Raw genomic sequence first — 23,208 nt, 5'->3', positions numbered from 1 at the left:
GTGCTTGGCTCAGCTCATATGACCCCACATCATGAAGTCTTTTACAACCCAAGCTGTTACCTATTCCCCCTTTTTCTGTTCATTCAGAACACTTTCTTTCTACCTCTGGATTTGGCATTGGCAACATTTTGCTATGTATGATGTTAGTTAGCTTCGTGCATCTGTCTCTCCAGTTAGGTTGAATGCTCTCTCCATTCTATCCATCAGATGTTTCCAGGATTCCTATCCCAGCTGCTGTTCTATACACTAATGATACAAAGACCTAGTCCTGTGTCTCAAGAAGCTAAGTCTAGTAAGTGATAAAACATGTTAAGGGTGTCTGGGTGACTCAGTTGGTGAAGTGTCTGATTCTTGATTTTGGCTCAGGTCATTAGCTCACGGTTCATGAGTTCAAGCCCCACGTCCAACTCTGCACTGACCATGCAGAGCCTGATTGGGATTCTCTCTCCTGTTCCTCAGTCCCTCCCTCTCTCTCTCTCAAAATAAATAAACTTAAGAAAAACATGTCAATAACTCAATATGAGAAGCATGACAAGGAAGTCCAAAGAGAGGAGAATAGAGAGATAGGTTGATAAGCACCCAGACTTAGATTCAGAAGACTCCAGTTCAAGGGCCGGCTCTGTTATTAACTAAGTCATGATGGGCAATTCTTCTACTTTCAGTTTTCTCATTTGCAAAATTAGAGTTTCTACCACCTACTATTGCATACGAATCAAAATAAAATTAAATAATGGGTTTCCATTTATTCTACCAGGTCCACCCTCTGTCCTTTTTCTCTCCTCTGTGCCTCTAGAAATTGACCTCTAAGCAAGGGTCTCCTCCACACTGCCTCTGTGTCTCTAGGTTCTGCTAATTGCTCCCTCCTCTGGCTCCCTAGGCCCTAGGGGTAGTCAGGCCCCTGGGTACCTCTCCTCGTGGTTTCCCTGCACTCTACCCACACCTTTACAAATAATCCCTTTATTAAAGGCTCCTCAAATTACAGGAGTCAAATGTGCCATCTGTTCCCTGCCAGGGCTCTGACTGATAAAGCTGCTTTTCAAACTCTAAGTTGCTGTCTAAATGCAAGGTATATCTCATTTATCTCTGCACAGTGCTTTACACAAAGCAGATTGCTGCTATTAATAACAAATGGTAAAATGAACATATGTAAGGATGAATGAGTGAATGATCCTGCCCTCTTCCACATTACATTCTTATCTGGAGGATCTCTTCTTGTACCCTTGATTGGATTTTGTAATGCCCTGCTTTGATTTAGATGGTTCTCTGTTCCTTTGGAACTCACTGTCTCTTAGTGGAAACATTTCTACAGGTAGTCTCTCTCAGCTCTTATATGTTTCCAGTGGTTTAACTTGAAAGGATTAACTTTGTTTGAAATTTCCAGGAAATACACTCCCTTTATAGGCTGTACACTTACCTGATATCAAAATGGATTACTAATTTGTTCTTTTTTTTTTTTTTTTTTTTTTTTTGGTTATCAACATCAAAGTTGATAAATCAGAAGCAAGCAAACTGATTGTTCCTTATTACCTGGAACCAAGAGCATAGTTAAGGGAATCCATAGCCTGGGGTGGTTTTTTCAAAGGCACAATAAATAAACATGGGCAAACGATCACCTCCACTACTCCTTTCCTAGGCAAAAGCCTAGCCAGTGAATGGGCAATCCGGTAGCTTCGCCAAATGATCTAAAAGAGGTAAATCACAGAATTCAGTATTCTCCTTTTTGAGGAGCTGAAATCATGAGTGATTAGACTTTAATATTAATTTATTCCCAGCAACCATCCTTGTCTTCTCAATCCTTACATATCTCCATAAAATAAGAGATAAACATTTTCCTGTTATTTTAAATATAAGGTTAATGACTTAAGAATGAGGAACTGACCATAGAAAGTATCTTTAGAAAACATACTTTTGAGTAAACATATTTAATAGTAGGCTTTGGTACTGAGTAGGTATTATTTATTAGCAAGTAATTGCATAACTAGAATTCTTAATTAAAATTTGTGATGAGAAATGAATCTGTTTATTCCGTAATTATGACCCAGAAATTCAGAACATATCGGGGTAGTTTATGAGCACAGTTCCAAAGATTTTAATATAGCAAAAGAACTCACTAACACTTTAAACAAGAATTCTTAGAATTCAAACACAGTGTGTGTGTGTGTGTGTGTGTGTGTGTGTGTGTGTGTGTGTATCCAGATGCAATAAGCTTTAAAAGCCAAGCACTGAATACAACTATAACATGGAAAGATTCTATTTAATGGGTGTGTGATACTGTTAAAAGCCTCTAAACAGTCCTTCTGGACCTCTTCTGGGTTTTACAGAAAGGCTTCAAGCCAGTTTCTTCTCTTAGCTTTGTAATTGAAATACAAGTTAAGATAGTGGCAAACTCTGAGGCTCCTTTTTAAAGGTTCCTAAGAATAAGATTGAAGTGATTTTTTTTTTCAGCACACATCAAACTTTTAGAGGACAGCCGTTTAGGAGCTCATCCTTGGCTACATGAAAGTAAATCGGATAATGTTTAAATATAACTTGGTTGCTAGGACCATCCCAGTAAGAAAAGTCTGTTGTAAAATTGATGATCCTTAACTGTTTTTACTTGCTGACTGTCAGCTGATGATGGGTTCTGGTTTCGAAGGCCAGAGAGATCTGGGGAGACCACTTTGTGGAACCAACAAAAGGTTAGACAAACAGCAGGTTTCTTCTGAGCATTCTCCTAAGACATAAATGAAACCCCAGTAGCTGGGGCTGGTGGAGAGAGCATTACCTCCTGTTACCTCGTTTGTGTCACTGCTGACTCAGTGACACGGTATCCCAGACCCAGATTTGAACACTTGCTGGCCAAATGTATCTCCCCCTGTGCTGCTATGTCTTGCCACCTCATCACAGTTTAATAAGGCATTTGGGATTTTAGACAGCTTCTATAATTACAGCAGAATGCTAACAGTGTTTGCTATTGATTTTTATTCCAAATGTCAACTTTTTCCTGTGCTCCATACACATATTACCCTTCACTCCCTTGCACATTACCAGTGTCATTTTTTAAATCTCTCATAGAGTCAATATTAATCAAATGTCCATAATGGAAAACATCCTGAGAAGGCAAAAGGAAAGGAAAAAAGGTACCCTTGCGTGCCTTGTTTGGAAGGATGGAAATTACCCAGAATCCTATTCTTTTTTTTTTTTTTTTTTTAGGCCAACAGGTGGCACTGGTGATTTCTAGCAATGAATTGGCTCTATAGCTCTAATGTATGGAAGTTCTCGCATGTAGTAGCATTTAGAGGTTACGATTTTTTCTTTTTGGCAAAAGGTGCCATCATATGGCCCTAACCATTAATTGAAACACTTGTAGCCTACCCAGTGTTTTTTTTTTTCATGTTTATTCATTTATTTTGAGAGAGAGAGAGAGAAAGAGAGCAAGTGCAAGCTGGAGGGGGAGAGAGAGAGAGGGAAAGAGAGAATCCCAAGCAGGCTCCAAACTGTCAGCACCTAGCTGGATGTGGGGCTCGAAGTTACAAACTGTGAGATCATGACTTGAGTGAGCTAAGATCAAGAGTTAAGCACTTAACTGACTGAGCAACGCAGGTGCCTCCCTCAGTGGAGTTTATTGTAATATAAATTTGCATGCTGTTAAATAGCATTTTTTTATTATTTATAAGCGATCCAGAGGAGTTATGTGGGCAATAGAATGCATATAATGTAAAGAAGTTTAAAGTATGCTATAAACCCTGTTGCACAGTTCCTGATGCTAGTTTGTATGTGACAAACGACAACTATCAAAGAACTGGAAACTGAAGCACACATTTTTAACTTAGCACTGCGAGTGTAGTTGTAGGTTTTAAATATTTGTATTTCCTGTCTTATCCGAGACATATTGCTTTGCAAACCTGTTCTCTTTTCATTTTTTTATAGCATGGTGTCCTAGAAAGCAAATTAGACTTGAGAGCCAAGCAGACCTACCGTAGATTCTAGACTCCATCATCTATGAGGTTGCACACCCTGACAAGATGGTTAGCTCAAACAAGCCTGGGTTTCTTCATCCCTAAATGATGTCTATCTCCAAGAGATGTGGCAAAAATTAAGTGATAGTATTGTAGCTAGTCAGTATCTAGGATGTAATATGTACCCAGTTAGTTTCTTTTCCCTTTGTTGATTTGAATTTTAACATTGGCTGAGGCAAAAAAAAAAAAAAAAAAAAAACTAAAAAACATAAGAAGAAGAAGGAGAGGGGGACAGGGAGGAGAAGGAGATGATTAGGCACGGAGGTCTATTGTTAAAAAATAAATTAAAAAGTATATATTTAAAAAAACATTAAATGTTCTAATTCTCTACCACTTTGGATTATTTGTATTACCTTTCATTTTTGTGAAGAGATTCTAGCATTTAATAGATATGATTTAGCCTCAATTCCTCAAGGTCAGGGGCTTGGTTACTGTAAATTTGTGGAGAGAAGGCTCTGAGGAATTTACACAGAGTCTCAGCTTCCGTCTCTCTGCAGGCATCAGCTAGCATCCCGGCATCTAAGCGCGCTTTCCCAAAGTATATATAAGTACAATTAAGCAACTCGGACTGAGTTATCACACTTTTGTTTGACCCTGCCTCTAAAAAGTTTATTTGCTTCTGCTTTTTCAAAAGGTCTGTGATAAAATGGTGATAATATTCCTGATCTCTTGCCTATTAAAAAAAAAAACACTAGTATTATTAGGAACATCTAAATTGCTCATCTTTCTGATGAGAAAAAAAGACCAATTTTTTTTACATTTATTTATTTTTGAAAGACAGAGTGAGACAGAATGTGAGTGGAGGAGGGGCAGAGAGAGAAGGAGACACAGAATCTGAAGCAGGCTCCAGGCTCTGAGCAAGCATTCAGCACAGAGCCTGATGTGGGGCTCAAACCCACGAACCATGAGATCATGACCTCAGTTGAAGTCGGATGCTTACCGACTGAGCCATCCAGAGACCCTAAAGACTGATCCTTTTTATTTGACTTGATCACTCAGTGTCCTTCCACATAGTGGCACTTGTGGGGTCATCAGCCAAATTAAAGAAGTAACTGATTTATTATTTCCATAAATGCACGGTGCATTCCTTTTACTCTGAGTATACAGCAAAAACTGCTCATGCTAAGTAATCAAAATGACTAAAAAGGCACATTTTTATCATCCAAACATAAGCATAGCTGTGGTGGTATCTTATCAGAGTACATAATAATAGAAATGAATTATGTCGGTAAAATCTTGAGGTTTAAGATTTACCATGATAAATATTTTTCATTAAAGTGAAATATCTTGGCAGAGTCACTTTCATATGCAGACTGTTGACACAAGGAGGCCAGCTGTGCCCATGCAGATGCCGAGATTTGGGTCTATATTATTAATGATTTATCATGTCATGGAGAGCTTAGATTAGTTTTGAAAGCAATCCCTTGCCACAAAAGCACTTTCTATAACGTGCGAATGCAAGGAATACTATATGTGCATTCCAAACTAAAGTAATCATACAAGCTGTAGCTACCTTTGAAATGTCAATACCTCTCTTTTTATTCTGGAACATGAAATTCTAGATCCTAAACTGTATTATTCATTAAAATTTATACAAAAATGTTATTGCATATCAACTGGATAGTGAGCAGTGTGTGTATCTGAATTAACACATCTATAGACATAGATGATGGAATGAAGGAGATAGAATGGAACAAAAATGTATTGCAAACCTATTGTATACCATGTGCTTTTGCCCTAAATCTCACATTTAATGTGAGGTTGGATTAAGTTTCCCAATCCATTCTGCAGGATTCCAAGATTGCACTGCCTTCAGGGCATGTGTAATAACATTGGCTAATATTTATTCAGGGCTTGCTGTGTTCCAGGTAAGATGCTAAACACTTTACATGCATTATCACATTCAGTCTTCATAAGACCCATCTGAAATATTGTTATCACCCCTGGTTCACAGATAAGAAGACAGCAGCAGAGTGCAGTGAAATAAATTATCCCAAGAGAGAAGGAGCCTGGACTTGAATCCAGGTTGTCTGATGTTTTAAAGCCTTCACTATTAACTATTGCTGTTAACGGTGACCTCACCATTAACCACTATTACAACTAAGCAAGAAGTAGGATTCTGATCCTACTTAGTTACTACCTGTGTGGCCTTAGGCAAGTCACTTAAAGTGTGTAAGCCTCAATTTCTTCTTCTATAAAATGAAGATAATAATACTATTCACCTCACAGAATTGTTGTGAGTTAATACTTGTAAAATGCTAAGAACAGACTTTGGCACATATTAAGCACTGATGCTTTGTCCAGTAATATTTAATGAGTTGTACTCTTTGATAATTGATATACTTTCATTGACTATTACACACAGAGTCTCTATAATTTTCAGATAGCTTTTATTCTGAAAACTAGATTGCAAATGAAACATAGAAATTAAATTCTCGGGGTGCTTAGGTGGCTCAGTTGGTTAAGCGTCCGACTCTTGACTTCGGCTTAGGTCATGATCTCATGGTTCATGAGCTGAAGCCCCCGATGGGGCTCCAAGCTGACAGTATGGAGCCTACTGAGGATTCTCTCTCTCTCCCTCTCCCTCTGCCCCTCTCCTGCTCTCTCTCTCTCTCTCTGTCTCAAAATAAATACACTTAAAAATGTTTAAGAAATTAAATTCTGAAGTTTACTCCTAAAGAAAACAAACAAACAAAAGATTATGAATTAAGTTACTACTTATCACTGATGGGAGATGTATGCATATAACAATAAAGCATAATTGCTAACCATCTATAGCACTAGATCTTTAAGTATTCTTTCTGGGTGTGGAAAGAGCCAGATATCTTCCTCCTTTTCTTCCTTCCTTTCTTTCTTTCTTTCTTTCTTTCTTTCTTTCTTTCTTTCTTTCCCTCCCTCCCTCCCTCCCTCCCTCCCTCCCTCCCTCCCTCCCTCCCTTCCTTCCTTCCTTCCTTCCTTCCTTCCTTCCTTCCTTCCTTCCTTCCTTCCTTTCCTTCTTCCCTCATTATTCACTCATTAAACCAACATCCTTACAAGGGTACTATGCTTGCCCTGGGGATACAGGTGAGTAAGTCCTTACTCTGGAGGAGCACACAGTCTAGAAATGACTATACTCTTTGGTTTAGCACATAAAAGAGTGTGAGAAGGTTGTAGGTTCCATCATCTGATCCGTTTCACAAGTATTTAGGGTGCCCACTAAATGCCAGGCACTGTGCTAGGCACTGGGGCTGTTCAGGTAAAAAGACAAGATTCCTGCAGTTAAGAAGCAGCCAGTAGGGAAGACATCCTGAACAGATATTTTCCTTACAATTTGGCAAATTACATAAATGAACTTGCTGGGACAGCACAGAAAAGAGTTGCTGAAACCCATCCCCGGGCTAGTAGAATGAAGGAAATTTTGATACTTAAACAAAATTTTTGGTAAAAGTCAAGTAAAACAGAAATTAAAGTACCTGAAATGATGGGGAAAGAGCACCCCCAGAAAGCAGAGATACCACAGGTGAAGACATGGTGACCTGAAACAACATGACACAGTGGGGGACTGCAAGGGGCCACACAATGCTAAAGCCTAAAGCACAAAGTGGGACAGCATGTGGGGCTAGAGGAGTAAAGGGGCCAAAAGGTTAAAAGTGTATAAAAGCAATGGAAAGGACCAAATGCCAACAAACTACATAGAGTGAGCACTTACCTTAGATTTCTTTCCACTAAAAGCCAAATTAAAAGAGTGTCATTTTCCTGGCCGTCAAGATTCCGGGAACCAAGGAAATGATGAATCCTTAAGAATAATGTTTGGATCCTGACCGAAAGATAAAGGGTACTAATCTTCCGATGTCAGCGGATTGTCCACTTCCCTGCTTCTCTCCCCCAGTGAACCAAACATCGAGATTGGCTCAGAGGTCTAGACTGATAGCCAGACTGGGAACGTGTCTAATCCTTGGCTCCAAATGACCTATTAGCACACAGCCTTCTGCAATGTAAAAGTTTTTTTTTTTTTTTTTTTTTTTTTAATTCCTGGCTTTAAGAACTCAGTCCAGGGTAAATTGCACTCTCAGGGAGTGGTGCTCCCCTAAAGTTGGCCATCGTGGAATTTCTGCAAAGAATTCAGGCATCTAAAGAATTGAGCTTTTTTTTTTCTTTGCTACCATGGCAGACACAGAACAACTCCTAAGGGTTCTGCCTCCAGGTGGGTGGCAGTTTGACTCTCATCAAGCCCCTGGTCACCCCCTAGCATCTTCATTCAGTGCACAGAGCCCTCTGCCTGCAGCGGGGAGGGGGGGCTTCCTTTCTTGATGGAGAAAATACGAAATGACTGGATGCCAGTAAAACAGGCGCAGCTTTCTGGGTCAGAAGTTGGCTGGGGAAGGGCCCTGACTGCCAAGTAACTTGCAATGATGTCAGAGCCGAGCACAACCAGAAAACACCAGCCAGCCAGCCAACAAAAGCCTTAAGAACAACAGAAAAATCACAGAGCTGCCTTGCCAAAGCTGTTCTTTCCGCCCCCTACCCCTTTCTTCGAATAGGAAGAACAGCAGGAAGAGAGTTTAGATTTTAAAAGACTCTCCCTCCTCCTCCCTCCTTCTTCCTTTTGGTAACAAAGTGTTAACTAGTGAGGAAACAGTGCTCAGGATGAGTCCCCCAGCAGTTCCTTGTTTCAGAAACAACTCAGAACAAGGGTACTTTTTCTAAATGTGAGCATGTAACTTTGTGCAGGGGAGAAAGCAGGAACCATTGAAGAGAGGAAAATCCTCTCTCTTGCCCCCTTCACTCTTTCACGGTAACTAACCATACTCAAATGAAAAGGAAAAGTTTGGTGGAAAAGCTCTTCTTTCTTTTTCTTTAAATAGGGGTATCTTGGTTCATTCCAGCCATTTAGAGCCCTCAGTGATTCATAACTCAACTGGAAATTAATAAAACACAGCCCCCGTTCTTGGAAATGAAGTTTGGATTAAAATCTTCTTGTTTTGGAATATATGGCCTTTTTTTTTTTTTTTCATTTGTGACAGTCAATTTTCAATGATGTCACTTCAAGGACATTTTCATTTCTCCCACAACATATTACACGAAACACTTGCCTGTAAAACCGGCTCATTAGCCTGCAAAATTATACTGTACTGAATGGCTTTCATTCAAAGTAGAAATGGGATTTTTAGTAGGCAATTTCTGTATTTTATAAAGATAAAGCAATGTTTGATTGCTTCTTCCCAGCTGTTTTGCTTAGTGGTTATAAAGAGAAATTGGAGGGGGTTGGTGGGGGGGGGGCGAGAAAGGTAATATGGGGGCGGGGTGTGTAAGGGTGTGTTTAAAAAATAAATCTTAGATTAGGAAACCGAGGCAGAACTTCACAGAACAACTGGGCCTGCTGCTCCTCCAGGCTGCAAGGATTTGTCCTCTGGATTGTCTGGAGGAAAGCGCTGAAAAAAAGTGAGGGAAGGAGAAAAAGAGGGAAAGAGGGAGGGACGCGACAGGGCTGCTTGTCAGGCGGCGGCAGCCTCGGCGAGCTGGATGACTGAGGCTCCGGGAGTTGCTGAAGGAGCAGCCCTTCAGAGGAGGGGAGAGGGAGGGTGCGCGGCAGAGCGCCGGGGAGGAGGGACGCGGAGGCCACCGCGGGGTCAGCGGGGCCGCGGCGCCGGGCTGGGGGCCTCCAGGCGGCGCTGGCCGCGGCGCTCGGGCGAGGGTGAGCGCGCCGGGCCGCCCGCGCCTCCTGCTGTCCGAGCCTGGGGGTGGGCCCCGCGCCGCGAGCCGCCTAGTGCGGGGAGGGAACCAGCTCCAGCTCGCCTGATGGATTGACTTGGAGATGGATCGAATTACACCATTTGCCTTGCCTCGATTTGTTTTGCTCCCGCTCCGTCCCGCTGCTGCTGCTGCTGCTGCTGCTGTCGCTGCTGCAAGGACTGGTGGTGGCGAGTTGCAGGATCATATCGAGGAAGCCAAGACCCAAAGAGAGAGAGGGATATATATTTTTTCTTTTATTTTCTTTTTTCCCTGCGCGTGACAAGCTGCTTTTTTTCCTCTTTTTTTCTTTTTTCCTTTTTTTTTTTTTTTAATTGTTACCAGCCGACCCCCATGAGGTAAGACCATCTTGTAATCTGCTAATGCTCTGGGCTCCTGGTGGGGATCGGACCCAGATCCTCAGAGCCCGAATCGCAGCCCGTGTGCGTGTGTGTGTGTGTGTGTGTGTGTGTGTGTGTGCGCGCGCGCGTGTGTGTTGTCACTGGAGAGTTGATTTCTATTGCCAGCAGCTCTGTCCGCCTGCGGACGCGCAGCGGGCTGGAGAGGTTTGGCGGACCCGTCAAAACTGGCAATGGGGGAGGCCTAGGGGGAGGGGCACGTGGACTTGGAGACCCCCCCCCTCCACTGTGCACCCCCCACCCGGGAACAAAAAAAGGGCGGAAGGAGGGGGGCAAGTAAAAGTTTCTTGCCAGGCAGCGCCGGCTCGGCGCTCCCCCGCACGCTATCAGTGGGAACCCGGGCTGCTCGGGTGCTCGGGCACGGCGTCTCCAGCCGGGGCGGGAGCCGCGCCGAGGCCGAAGAGCCGGCTGCGGACTCGGCCGCCCCCTTCCGCCCGCCGGCCCCGAAGCCGACGCCGGGACCATCGGGGTCGCGCAGCGCCCGCAAGGCTAGGAGGGGACCCGCGAGCATTCGCCTGCGCCCGTAGAGGGGGCGCAGCGCTGGCACCGAGACCCTAGCGGCTCACCGCGGAAGCCCGCTACCTGTCAGTGCGCCCCGGGCTCGGACGGCCCCCGGCAGCGCCTGGGGGCGGGGGCGGGGGCTCGGGTCCTCGGCCCCTCCAGCCCCCCAGCCCCCCGGGCTGCAGTCCGGAGGGCAGCCACTTCCCACCCGCCCTCTCCCCCTGCTGGCCGAGCGCGCCGCGGGCGGGCGCTGGGGCCCGGAGATGCCCACAGCCCACCCCCCACCGCCCACCCGGCGCCCCGGTTTCTTCTGCCGGCCACTCTCCCCCGCAACTTTCCGTGCTTTGTTCTACGGCTGGAAATGATTTACGGAAGCGTCTTGGATAGGGTCTCCGCCAGGCGGCAAGAGCCCAGCGCTGAGATGTGTGACGTTCTCATCTACCCATCAATTATGGATGGAAACAAATAAGGAAGAGTCAATTTTGCACGAGCCCCTTCTCCGGCAGCGAGAGGCGTCCTGCAGCCGGGAGGGAGCCGCCGCTCGCGTCTGCAGGGGGATGGTGAGGAGGAAGGTAGGGAAACTTTTATTTCCCGTCTTGACAGCGATGATGTTTGTTCCTAGTCTGCAGAAACTGATACAGCAGCCGCCTTGGGTAATTTCGAAGGGCTTAAAGCTTGCTCTGTCGTGTGTAAGTGTTGGATTGAAATAAAAGGTCGTAAAAGACTTGGTGTGGATGAGAACTGGGTTTTAAGAGTTTCTTCTACTAAATCGACTCTCAGGACCACCTCTGTCAGGTGATTGTTTAAATACCGAACTTGTAAAGAGCTGAATGTCATGGAACTAGAGGAAAATGAAGTAGCAGTATTAATTAAGGCATTAAAGGAGCTGAGGGTAGTACTCTGTTTCTGAGGTGACCAGTCAGCAACCCCAGTTGCCCTCACCAGTCTCAGGCGGGTGACTTTCACAGAAGGGACAGTAGATCGTTATTATAGATATATAGACTTTGTAAACAGTAATTGGACCTCATGCCCACCACTATGGACGGCTGCTTTCTCTTTAAAATAACGGTAGTGTTTCCAGTTACTTGGGAAAAGAAAGGTCTGGGGTAATTTTCCTAAGAACTTCTGGGTACTAAGAATCTTAAGTCTGCAGTAAAAAAGTCTAGGTGCTTTTTTAAGGACTGTCCTTCCCTCTGCTTGTCCTTTGGAGTAGTAAAGTGGATTATTGTGTTTATTTCAAGGCTAAAGTCCTAGGGAAAGGTTTAACACTTCTTTTCTAAACTGTTTTCGTCTCTGTTCCTCAGGATAGGAGAAATACTTGTTTGGAGAAATTTTTCCAGGTTTCTTCCTTATAGAACTGAGAAAAACCTCAGACAGTTCAAGGTGAGGATTCCACTGTCCTTTTGGTAGTTTAAACAATAGGTTTTGATGCTGGTCTGTTCAAGTTGTTAAAAAATCCTATTGCTCTCTTAGGTGTCTAACTCGGGAAATTAAGTTGTATGTAGTTCTGTTGAACATAGTGAGTGACAGGCATATTCTGTCAGGCTGACAAATATTACACAAACATTTACCCGGCTTCGATAAATAGAAGTTGCCAAGTAAACTCTGAGATTTGGCCCCAGATTATCATGCATTTAAAACATCTTAAGGTAAATAAACTATTTACCTTAAGCCATAGCTGGGTTTTGTTTTTTATAGTTAGTGTCTGTGCTTTGATTTAGGTCCCTGGCTTGTGCTGTCAGAAAGACAGTTAAGTAAATAACCCTAGGATCTCCAAAATGTGTTGTTTAGCAAACCATTTTCTTCCATTAGCACGTTTAGTTAGATTAACACCCAGTTACTGTTTCTTACTGGATTCTGCAGAATATTGCTACCGGTCATCGCTTCTACCAGAGATGCTACATAGATTACCTTTTTTGAGGAACATTTCTGTGATGCAGGACAGTATGCCAGGAATATCGTGACTTCTCCATCACCAAACATCTGGTTAACTCCGGTTTGATTTCGATTTGTGGGCATTCTGCCCTCTTCCTTTTTTTTTTCTTTCTGTCTTCTCTCTTTCTTTCGTTTTTTTTTTTGTTTTTGTTTGTTTTTTGTTTTTCTTGGTGGGTTTTTTTGGTGCCCGCTAATAGCACCATCTGGTCATGTCTCCCCTGGTTTGATGGATTTGAAAGATGCCTGTGATGTAAACCTATTAGTCCTTAGAGTGAGGGCAACTTAGAAATCCGGTGGACTTCAGTTCACTGGCCGCTTGCAGCCCAGGAAGGATCTGTCCAGTAACTGTGCTCTGGGTAACTGGGCCCCTGCATCCTTGTGTGGTGGTTTCTAGTGCTTGAAAGGCACACAGGCAAGTAAGCAGGAACCAGAGCTTTGGTTCACAAAGATGCCCATCATTGTTAAGGACTTCTTGAAACTGGAGAAGTTCTTCACTTCTTGCTGCTCCATCATAATGAACGCTGGTAATTAGCTTAGTCATTGTTCTTGCATGTGAGTTTCACTAAGATACAAAGAGTGAAAAATGCATCTGAAATGGGGTCATTTTTTACCCTTCTGATGCATTTTACACAGACTTAGGAGCCTGGCTGAGTGCCTAACCATTACTGGTGTCACCGTAGGAGGTGAACTCCCTCCCTCGCATATTGCAGGATAAAATATTACCTTTTATTTCAATTAATAGACTTTAAGGCTGCATATTCTAGGTTCATTTCTAGAGGAAGCAAGAGGTACTCGGGGTATGCCAGCCAGTCGGTGTTTATTGAGTACCTGTCATTTGCAAGGAGCTGTGCTAGCCAATGTGTCAACACCAGGTGAGGCAGACATGTTTCTGTATGTTCAACTTAAGTAAGAATGCAAAGAAATAGAGAATGGCAAAATGGATCCCTTGGCAAGAAATGTAAATATGCATCATTTTTTGAACCATGTTGTTTAATCCTAAAGATTCACGCTAAGAATTCAACATCCTGTTAGTGTAGTTCGCGAGTTGAAACTGTCATTAGAGCAAGAGAACTCATGTGAATGGAGACTGAGCATTGAAATCTACCAAAGCCAGTGTCTTAGGTTGCTGCTTATTTCATGAACGGCTGCCTACTTCTCGTTCGGGGGGAAAAAAGTGCTCTTTGATTTGTTCCCATGACACATAGAGAGAATAAAATTCATAGGACTGTGTTAAGCATATCAGAGCCCTCTTCAGTTGAGGTGGCTGTTCTTGGGCGGACTTTTTTGTCCTCAGACCTGACAACAGCTAATACGTGCAGCTGATACAAGTGGGGCCACTTCTACTTCCCCTCGTCCAACAGGAAAACTAGGAAATGTCCTTGCTTTGAAAAGCGACCATTTATGTAACCAAGGGCGATCAAATCAGTGGTCCACATAGATACCACATGAGGTGGACTTATTTCTCAAACTTTTCGTTTCTATTAAGCTTTTGTTAGCTCACCCAGATTAGCATTTTAACAACCCTGAAGTGAACTTCTGCCATTCTCTCTACTTGGACACAGTGTGTAGATCATCCATCATCCTGTCCTTGGCTACAACAGGCTGCTGGCTCCATCACCATTTGGAGCTACACAGAATCCATCCGACTGTGAACAGCACAGCTGGCTACAGCAATTTTTTCTTCCACACCACTGGCAGCATTGTCTGGCTGTGGTAACTAAAGTTAACACCCAGAACGGGAAGTTTCCATTGTTTGGCAACCTGTGCTGGGCCCCTCATCCAGTTCTGGGCACACACCTGCAGTAAGACTCTGCTGACTTGCAACGGTGCGCTCCACGTGAGCGAGGACGTGCCACAGCCTGGTACAGCCCAGAGCAAAGCCTCTTTGGGCTCGATACAATTACAGCACCAGAATTACAGAATTAGAAGGCTTTCAGACACCATTCTTCATTCACCGTCAGAATGCAGTCTTTTGGAAAAAGGGAAGAACAGAATGAAAGTAGCCTTTGGCCCGTGACTCCAAATGACAGAAAACAGAAAAGGACTTTGTCAAAGTTCTTTGGAGAACTGAACATGTCATTGCTTCCTCCCTTTTCCCAAAGAGCATGTGATGTAACTAAATCTGGGGCCCATGTCTAATAGAACCCAGTGCTTTCTATCACCTTTTTTTTTTTTTTGGCTTTCTTCTTTTTTCTAAGAAGATAACCTGTTACAGCAGTAATTGTTTGATAAAACAAGAGTGACATGAGGTGGATACGTTTGTTAAGTTATGTTGCAAAACTTTAAAAACCAACTTTTATAATTGGAAGTACTGCTTTTAGAGTTTGATGTGAGAGGGGGAGACTGCCTGGTATTTTGGTCAGGATAGTCTTCTCGCTTCTCTCCCTGATATTTGCTATTGAAATCAGCCACAGATCAGCTGGGATGATATGACGGTGATGAAGGTGATAGAGAAAGGGGAAGGGGGAAAACAGCAACAACCATAATACCTACCACTTACTGTTAGTCTTGATCTTAATTACATTGTGTGACCTTCAATCAACTGCACTATGTGGGCTCTGTTATTATTATCACTGCTTTATCTAAAAAGAAAACTCAGGGACCTGAGAAGTCAGGTCATTTTCCTGAGGCTGTACAGCAGGGAGGTAGGAGGTAGAGTCGGGATATGAACTTAGGTCTGCCTCACATGTCAGCCCACACCCTTTAGTCACGACACTGAATTGTTTCTGGGAACATGGACCACGCTACTATTTTGTGACTCCCTGATATTTCTGACTTTTGTTTTCAACAAAAGAGTCCTACTTTGAGGGAGAATTTTACACTGAATGAAATTATATGTACAGTGTGGCTATCCTCTTAAATTTTAACCTTGCTCTAAACTAAATCATATTGTTGTACTCTTCTTTCACTTTTATTCCTGGTGGCCAAATAATTATGACACTCTTCTTTTCAAGTGTCCTAGAACAGCATCTTCTTCTCCCGCCATTTTTCTCCATGGTAGGCTTTCCTGTCCAAGATTACAGTGGCATAGGACAAATGGCAATATTCATCACTCTCCACCAAAAAAGTGAGTCTGCATCAGGGTGCAATTGACATTCATTTCCCTGATCTTGGCAGGTGAAGATCCATTATGTATCCCTGTCCCATTTCCCAGGAGTATTTATGGGCCCCATCAGCAAAGACAGTGAGAGGTGCAGCTGTTCACGCATTAGTGGCACCAGGATGGAAAGTGTATTATTGAAGCTTGACTATGTATTATATTGTAATACGCATTTTTCTTACTTATGGCTGCAGGAGAGTCCTTTTACCTATATGAGTAATCAGACACATTGTTGAGAAATTGTCACTGGTGCCTCAGCATTTCTCTGGTTGCCCTTTTTTTTTTTTTTTCTTATTCAGGATTCCTATGGGAGGGAGAACAACAAATACACATTACCACTGCACAGAATGCTGAAATTTAAGGTGTTCAACATATATTTATGGGAAAGAAATACGGGTTTTAAGAAGTTCAGTATGTTGGTACATGTATAATAAGGCCTCGGGAAGATCTGCAATTACTTAGCCTATTACTGGAGTCTGTATTTAAAAATAAAGTCAGGAATTTCTACTCAGACGAAGAACTGGCACATATGAACCAGAGCAGATGAAGCTCTTTGAGAAAATAACACTTCCATTCCCAGGAGCCGGCTGTCAGCAGACCAGAGACTGACTCCCCCTGCGTCTGCGTTGGCCTAGGCACCACTTGTCATTATAGGGGTCTCTGGAAGCTTTTTTGGTCTGCAGAGTTGTCTACACCTATCAGTAAGTCCCCAAACCTCCTCCCCTGGGTAATTGGTAGATCAAGTAAATAGATGTTTAAAAGCTACAGAAGGAGGAGAGGGAGGAGGAGAAGGAGGGGCAGAAGAAGGAATAAAGAATGTTGCAGTTGTTTCTGTTTTTGTCATTGCTGGGGTAACCATTTGTTCATTCAGTCATCTTTTACCAAGTGTCTGCTCTGACAAAGTAGGTGCCAGGGTGGGGAAATGGTTCAAAGAGGAACTGACACAGAGTTCCAGAGCTCAAGGGTCTTATTGAGTGGTATAGAAAAGACGAGGTGAACACATAGCCAAAATAAAATGGCGAGCATTGTAAGTGCCAGAAAACATGCACACAGACCTATGGAAATTGAGAGGAGTGAGAAGTTATTTCTGGCTAGGGTAGTCAGGGAAAGCTTTATGGAGCCACTGATATTTGAGCTGGTCCTTGAACTAGGTGGGATTTGGACAGGTGGACTGTGAGGGGCACTGGAGGAGGTGGTGAGAGGGAGGGCATTCCAAGCATAGAGAACAGCTTAGGCAAAGGCCCTGGGGTGAGGGTGGGGGCAGGGATCTAGATCAGTTGTCCACATTTGAGTTATAACCTAGCACAGACTTGTCTTTCAGGTGTGAAGAGGCAGTTTGCCAGGCAATCCACAAATATTTATTGAGTATCTCTGGTCTACTCCTCTTAGCCATTCAGCAGATGGCCCCGCGGCTTAAGCCATCAGAATGAATGGGATCAATCTTGTGGCGATTCAGTAGACTGCTCTGTGATCAGTGCTAAAAACTCCATATCAACTGCCAACTGGTTCAGTGTTGCACGAGAACATTGCAAGGGAAAATACGATTTTTGCCTCAAGATGGTTCCCCCCACGGGGTTGTGTAGCAGAGCCAAACTAGAAGGCTCCTGCCTCATTGGTTTCATCTTTTTTAACCTGAAATAACTCTAGACATAAACTCTATAAGGAATAGATTGCGTACATCTATGAGGAGGATTGGAGATGGGAAAGGAGGATATGGAGAGAGGAAGCTGAAGAGAGTAGAAATAGCATGAGCTGGACTCTAGGTGCTCAGTCCACCCTACAGGTCCCATGAGGCTGGATTGCCTGTTCATCCCTGAAAGGTAGCACAGCGAGTGATGTGCAACAAATATCTTAGTAAATGTGTCTATCGAGTTTAACATTTTATTACACTGCAGATGTAGCCTATCATGCCTGGTAAACTCTGCAAAAAATGAGGTTGGAGCTGACAGTTTTTTCCCAATAAAATGAAAACGTAGCAGTGAACAATTTGGAAAGTTACTAATGCTTCCTTTTGGAAAATCTCATCCTCCAGAGACCCTGGGGTTTCAGCTCCACTTTCTGGGTCTGAGCTTTCAAGATAAACTCAGCCCCATCAGTGGCTGCCCACAACCCCACCTTTCCAGCTCCCTCCCCACCTCCCTTCTCCTATGCCCAGCCCTACTCCAAGATAGGCTGTTGGGTATGAGGGTTTCCAAGCCATCGTTAACCCCTCAAGTTAACATAAATTGTAATCAAACCACTTAACCACAGTTAAGTTTAATGGTGGAGGTGCTAAGCTTCATGGAAAGAAAGACGGGTCATTCGGTATAGTATAAGCATGCTTATTAGAACGCATAATAAAGGAAAAATAAAATGAAAACAATTACATTAGGGAATGATTAAGCCAATTACTTTGCCAAGAATTGTTCCAGCGGTTCAGTTTTCCTTGGTATATTTAAGTCTTTTACAAGCTAATAGTTACGTGACAGACAGTCTGAGAGAAGACTTAGGTCTAAAGAATCACTGCCAATGAAAGATCAATCAGAAATTATAAAATAGGTCAATGGGGAAAAAGGATTAAGCATATACAAGTTCAATATCAGGAACTTTTCAGGAATATTCCAGTGACATAAAGCAAAGAACCTGTTCAGTCAAATAATTAGTCTGGCTCCCACCCAGTTATTTTTTGAAGCCAAGGACACGCTGCCTCCCCCTGCATAAAAAGCACAGTTGCCTTCCAGACAGGACCTAAAATAAACTGGCCTGGCTCAACTGCGCTAATAATAGGAGCTAGCGCTTACTGTGTGCCATGGCGCTGTGCCCAGCACTCTAAATATGTTATCTAATTTAATCCTCAGGCTACCCCTGAGAGTATAGGACTGATAGGTAACCTCGAGCTAGCATCTACTGAGTGCTTACTGTGTGCCTGATACACTTTTAAGTGCATATACTAAATGATTTGATCAGCGTTCGTTGAGGGAGGTATGATTATTAATAATATCCTAGTTTTATACAGGAAACTGAAGTCGGGGAGGTTAAGTAATTTTCCTAGGGTCAAACCCCAGGGGACTTAGATCCATGAGAAAAAGCATAGCAGGGTGTTTAACACCTTGAACTCTGGAGCCAGCCTGTCGGGTGTGAGTCCTGGCTGTGAGTCCTGGCTGTGTGACTGATCAGCTGTGATCTTGAGCAAATTATTTGACCTCTCTGATCCTCGGTGTCACCACATAAAAGGTGGCTGATGTTGGTAGTCCCCACCTGGAAGGGTTGTTGTGAGACCTAAATGAATTAATAGTTGAACAGCAGTTAGAATAGCACTTGGCAGGTAGTGAGTGCTATATAGACGTCAGTGTCTGTTAAACAAAAGTAAATGCAGTCTGGCTCCAGAGCCCATGCTTTTAGCCCTTATCCTGTGCTGTCTCTTCATAGGTGACTTTATCATATCTCTTAACTGATATAGAGACCTTGAGGCCAGTTTCACAACCAGCTACCCTCTACCCTCATGCATCATACTTGCTACAAATTCAGCCAGACTGGAAAGGAGAGTTTGGCTGGGGAGGTCCAGCAGCCTGGAGATTTAACCCAGACCTTGATGCCTGGTTGCATATCCCTGACCCTGATGTCAATCATCTCAGATTCATGATGGCAGAAATCTGGCTTCTACTGTTGATTGTTTTGAAGGCCGATACAGACGGTTGGTATGTGTTCTGTGCTGGTTGCCCCCTGGGCTGATGAAAAGCTGAATAACACCCCGAAAATCTAGGCACAGTCCCAGACTATTCCTGTCATTACCCACATCTTCGATCTCTACCAGTGGTCCTCTCATCAGAATCTCACATGGTTAAAATGCAGACTCCCAGGGCCCCAGCACTAGGAGCTCTGTTCTGCTGGGTCTGGAGTCTGTTTGCAACCAACATCTCAGGTGACTCGCACCCTGCAGGCCCTTGAGCGTGCTTTGGGAAATGATGCTGTGGTGTGGCCAGAGCACGGATCCCCACCCCGACAAAGTGCTAGACTTCAAGTCTAGTGTTGGCAGGCCACTAGGTAGCAGATCTGAAACCTCTCCCCTACAGCACGGGAAGAATGGTGATGAGCCAGAGGCATCCCAGCTAGCTCATGAAAGAGTGAAGAAAGTTATAAAATCTGCTCAAAGCTGAAGAGGCTTTTTTCCCCCTAGTTGGCAAAAAAAAAAAAAAAAAAAAAACAACTTCACAGTGAGCAGAAATTAAGAAAGAAAAAGGGCACTCACTTATTTCTGCTGACTGGCCTATATCATTTCATAAATGGAGTCCTAGGCCAGTATTCATAGCAACAGTTTTTGATTTAATGATAAACTGAGATAAGGGTAATCAAACTTCATGCTTCAGGGCATAAGGTGATTGCCTGCTGCGGTCAGGATGGAATTTTTTCCCCTGTGCTTTGCACAATTGACTAGATGCATTAGAGAGACTACTCAGGCTGTACAGGAGAGCTGGGGCTGGAGGCCCTAGTGAAAACTGCGCTGGGCGAGATCATATGGGAAATGGGCTGGTATGTGATGAATAACCCCACCATCCTTTGGCTTCATCATTTTTGTTTCATGTGAGGATTCTGCATACCATGACTGTGTATTTCTGTAAACCACATGATGAGATTGGGAGTGTACTATGTTTGGAATCAGATGACCTGTGGCCAACAGAGTGCTCTCTGAGTGACTGAAGAAAGCACTGTCCCCTCGGACCCTCAGTCTCCTCCTCTGTGGACTCACAATTATAATAAGCATCACATAAGACATCAGAGGTGAATGTGCTCCATAAAAGCCAGCTAAATGCTGCTCCTATGTAAGGTATTATTATGATAAAATGAATTACATTTTGTGGAATCACCATTTATTATAATCAGCAATATGTAAATCCCTAATCTACATGATGATATCAAATGCATAATCACAGTGTACATTCTTTTTTTTAATGTGCCAAGCACTGAAGTGTTTTATTTATATTCTCTTAATGTAATCATCACATCAGCCCTTTGGGGCACATTATTTTTTATTCCCATTTTATAGATCAGGACACAGATGCTCGAGGAGCATCAGTTAGACTCCTATTGCTGTTATAACAAATGATCACAAATTTAGATGCTTACAACAACACAACTGTATTACCTCACAGTTCTGGAGGTGAGAAGGCCCAGATGGGTTTCACTGGGCTAAAGCAGGACTGTGTTTCTTTGGCAGGCTCTAGGGGAGAAGCCATTTCCTTGTCTTTTCCACCTTCTAGAGGCTGCCTTCATTTCTTCACTTGCGGTCCCTTCCTCCAGCTTCAAAGCCAGCCATCCCTGACTCCGACTTCTCCTTCTATGGTCACATCTCTTTCTTGGATGTATGCCTCCCCCTTCCATCTTTTAAGGACCCTTCTGATTACATTGGGCCCGCCCAGATAATCCAGGAAAATCTCCCTCTTTTAAGATCCTTTGCTTAATCACATATACAAAATCCCTCTTGCCGGGTAAAGCAGCCTCTTCACAGGTTCCAGGGATCAGGGTGTGGACGTCTTCGGGGAGAGGTTGGGACAATATTCTGTCTGCCACAGTTCAGTACCTCACTAGGAGATGGCAGAGGCAGTCAGAATTCATGCCCAAGCCTGTCTGACTTCAAAGCCCACCATCTCAGCCACTCACTATGAAACCTTCTTGAGTCAATCAATGGAAGAAACAGTAAAGTCATAGAACATAAGTGCTCAGGAGGGCCCTGTTACTTTTAGAATAATCAATTGGGGGCTTTTAAAAATAATCATTATAGTAGTAACAAAACAAAAGTTAACCATACTGATCTTCATGTCCTACTTTGTACTAAGCGTACTATACATAGTCTTTCATTCATTTTGTGTGAGTTTCAGTATTATTTACCCGATTAACTGCATTTACAGAGTCCCTGAATCAAGGTGTCTTCCATGGGATGATTGAATGAAGAAGAAGAATTTAGGGGACTAGAGGACAATTTTGGAGGATTGTAAGGAAGGTGTTTTAATGGGTTTACCAGACATCTATGGGCAAGGCACTGGCCTTGCTGCCCTTAGTTCTCTCATTAGAACAAAGTGAAGTAGAAATGGGCAGCACAGAGTTAGAGAATCTCCAAGATTCTTTCTAGTAGCAGGACTCCTTAATGCTATATTAACTTTCATATTTTAATTACCTTGGTAGTAGGATCAAATCTATTGGTGATTTTTAAAAATTTGAATTCACTTCGTAAAGAGACACATTCTAAAAATGTGTCCGCAAAAAGAGACAGACACACAGATAGTCCAACTTTCAAATTTATTATCGCCATTTATTTTTACAACACTTTGCTCTTTTCTTTTGGGATCACTTAAACTTCATCGCCGCTAATATAGTTTTTAGACTCAATTTTCAGGAATACATAGATAGTATTTTCAGTTAGCAGTAATTTCACTCATTCAGCTCTCAGGGGTTGATAAACTACCATTGCACAATTTCCCTGTAATTTCAGTTATATCCCTGAAGAGCCATCCCCCATTGAACATGTAGGACAGATAGGGCAAATGAGTTTCAAAGTAGAGAGCCAAACCTGACGGGTTGGTAGTGGCTGTTGCAGCTTGCGTTGTAGAAATTTGTGAGACTGCATCCAAGGTCAGAGAGAAAAGGAAAGCCTTGACTGATTAGTAAAATCTTCTGCGAAAAGGGTATGGTGAATGGCAGCCCCTTTACAGCAAATTTGCCGTCTTTGATTCAGTATTTTCTTTAGGGACACATATCTCCCTTGCAACACTCATGGTCACTAATGGTATCCATATAGGTTGATAAGTATTTAGTGCAGATGTCATCTGGCGTGATGTTGATGTCTCAGCTAGCCCCGAGAACAGAGCTTGAATTATCTGACCCATGAGAAGGAAAATAAGTAACTCCCAATGGGAAAGAAAACCTGGTAATGATTACTTTTCCCAGTTCTTGCCATTTGCTTTCTTTTGTTGCATATTCCCTCAGTAATGCCTGTGTGTAACGTTTTATGTGAAACATGTTTATGTTCAGCGTTTTAACATTTCAGACTCCAAAACGTGATAAATGATTGTGCCGCTACAGATAACACCCTCACCATAGGTATATAAACATGGATGTGTATAAAAATGGAACATCACCACACATGTACACAAATACATGCAGAGATTTTAAATGATAACTTTCAAAGTCACGCAGACTAGGGTTGGAATCCTGCCCTATCTGCTAACTAGATGTGAGTAATTGGGTATATTATTAGTTTCTCTAATTCCTAGTTTCCTTTTGTGTTAAGTGGAGAAAATATCACTTAGCTTAGAGATGTGAAATCAATTAGAGATATTGCATGGAAATTGGCCAGAAGAGTCCTTAGAACATAATAGGTGTTAGTCATGTTGGGTTTGGCAACCAGTAACAGAAAATCCAACTCAAAGTTGCCTCAACAATGAGGACATGTGTATATTAAGTTGCATTATAAGAAGTCATGAGACGGAGTGGCTCCAGGACTGGTAACTTCTTTGTTTCAATAATGTCATCAAAGACTCAGGTGCTTTCTGTGTTCTCTGCCGTTCTCAGC

At 43.0% G+C, this 23,208-nt stretch overlaps 1 protein-coding gene across 11 annotated transcripts in view; it reads left to right on the top strand.

Annotated features, from left to right (window-relative positions):
- The first annotated feature begins 9,682 nt into the window (after positions 1-9,682).
- SEMA6D (semaphorin 6D) overlaps positions 9,683-23,208 on the top strand; it is a 55,172-nt gene continuing 41,646 nt past the window's right edge. For 3 of the 11 annotated variants that reach the window (XM_045059377.1, XM_045059375.1, XM_045059378.1), the window contains exons 1-2: positions 9,685-10,066; positions 11,015-11,199. The gene's annotated coding sequence lies outside the window, so the exon portion shown is untranslated. Of the gene's footprint in view, positions 10,067-11,014; positions 11,200-11,931; positions 12,011-23,208 lie in introns of all 11 variants that reach the window. The other 8 variants (XM_045059381.1, XM_045059379.1, XM_045059380.1 and 5 more) reach the window with 5 other exon arrangements.

Source organism: Felis catus, chromosome B3 (assembly GCF_018350175.1).
Source record: "Felis catus isolate Fca126 chromosome B3, F.catus_Fca126_mat1.0, whole genome shotgun sequence".
NCBI classification, from domain to species: Eukaryota; Metazoa; Chordata; class Mammalia; order Carnivora; family Felidae; genus Felis; species Felis catus.
The sequence above is the reverse complement of the archived record's forward strand: the minus strand, read 5'-3'. Positions and strand labels throughout refer to the sequence as shown.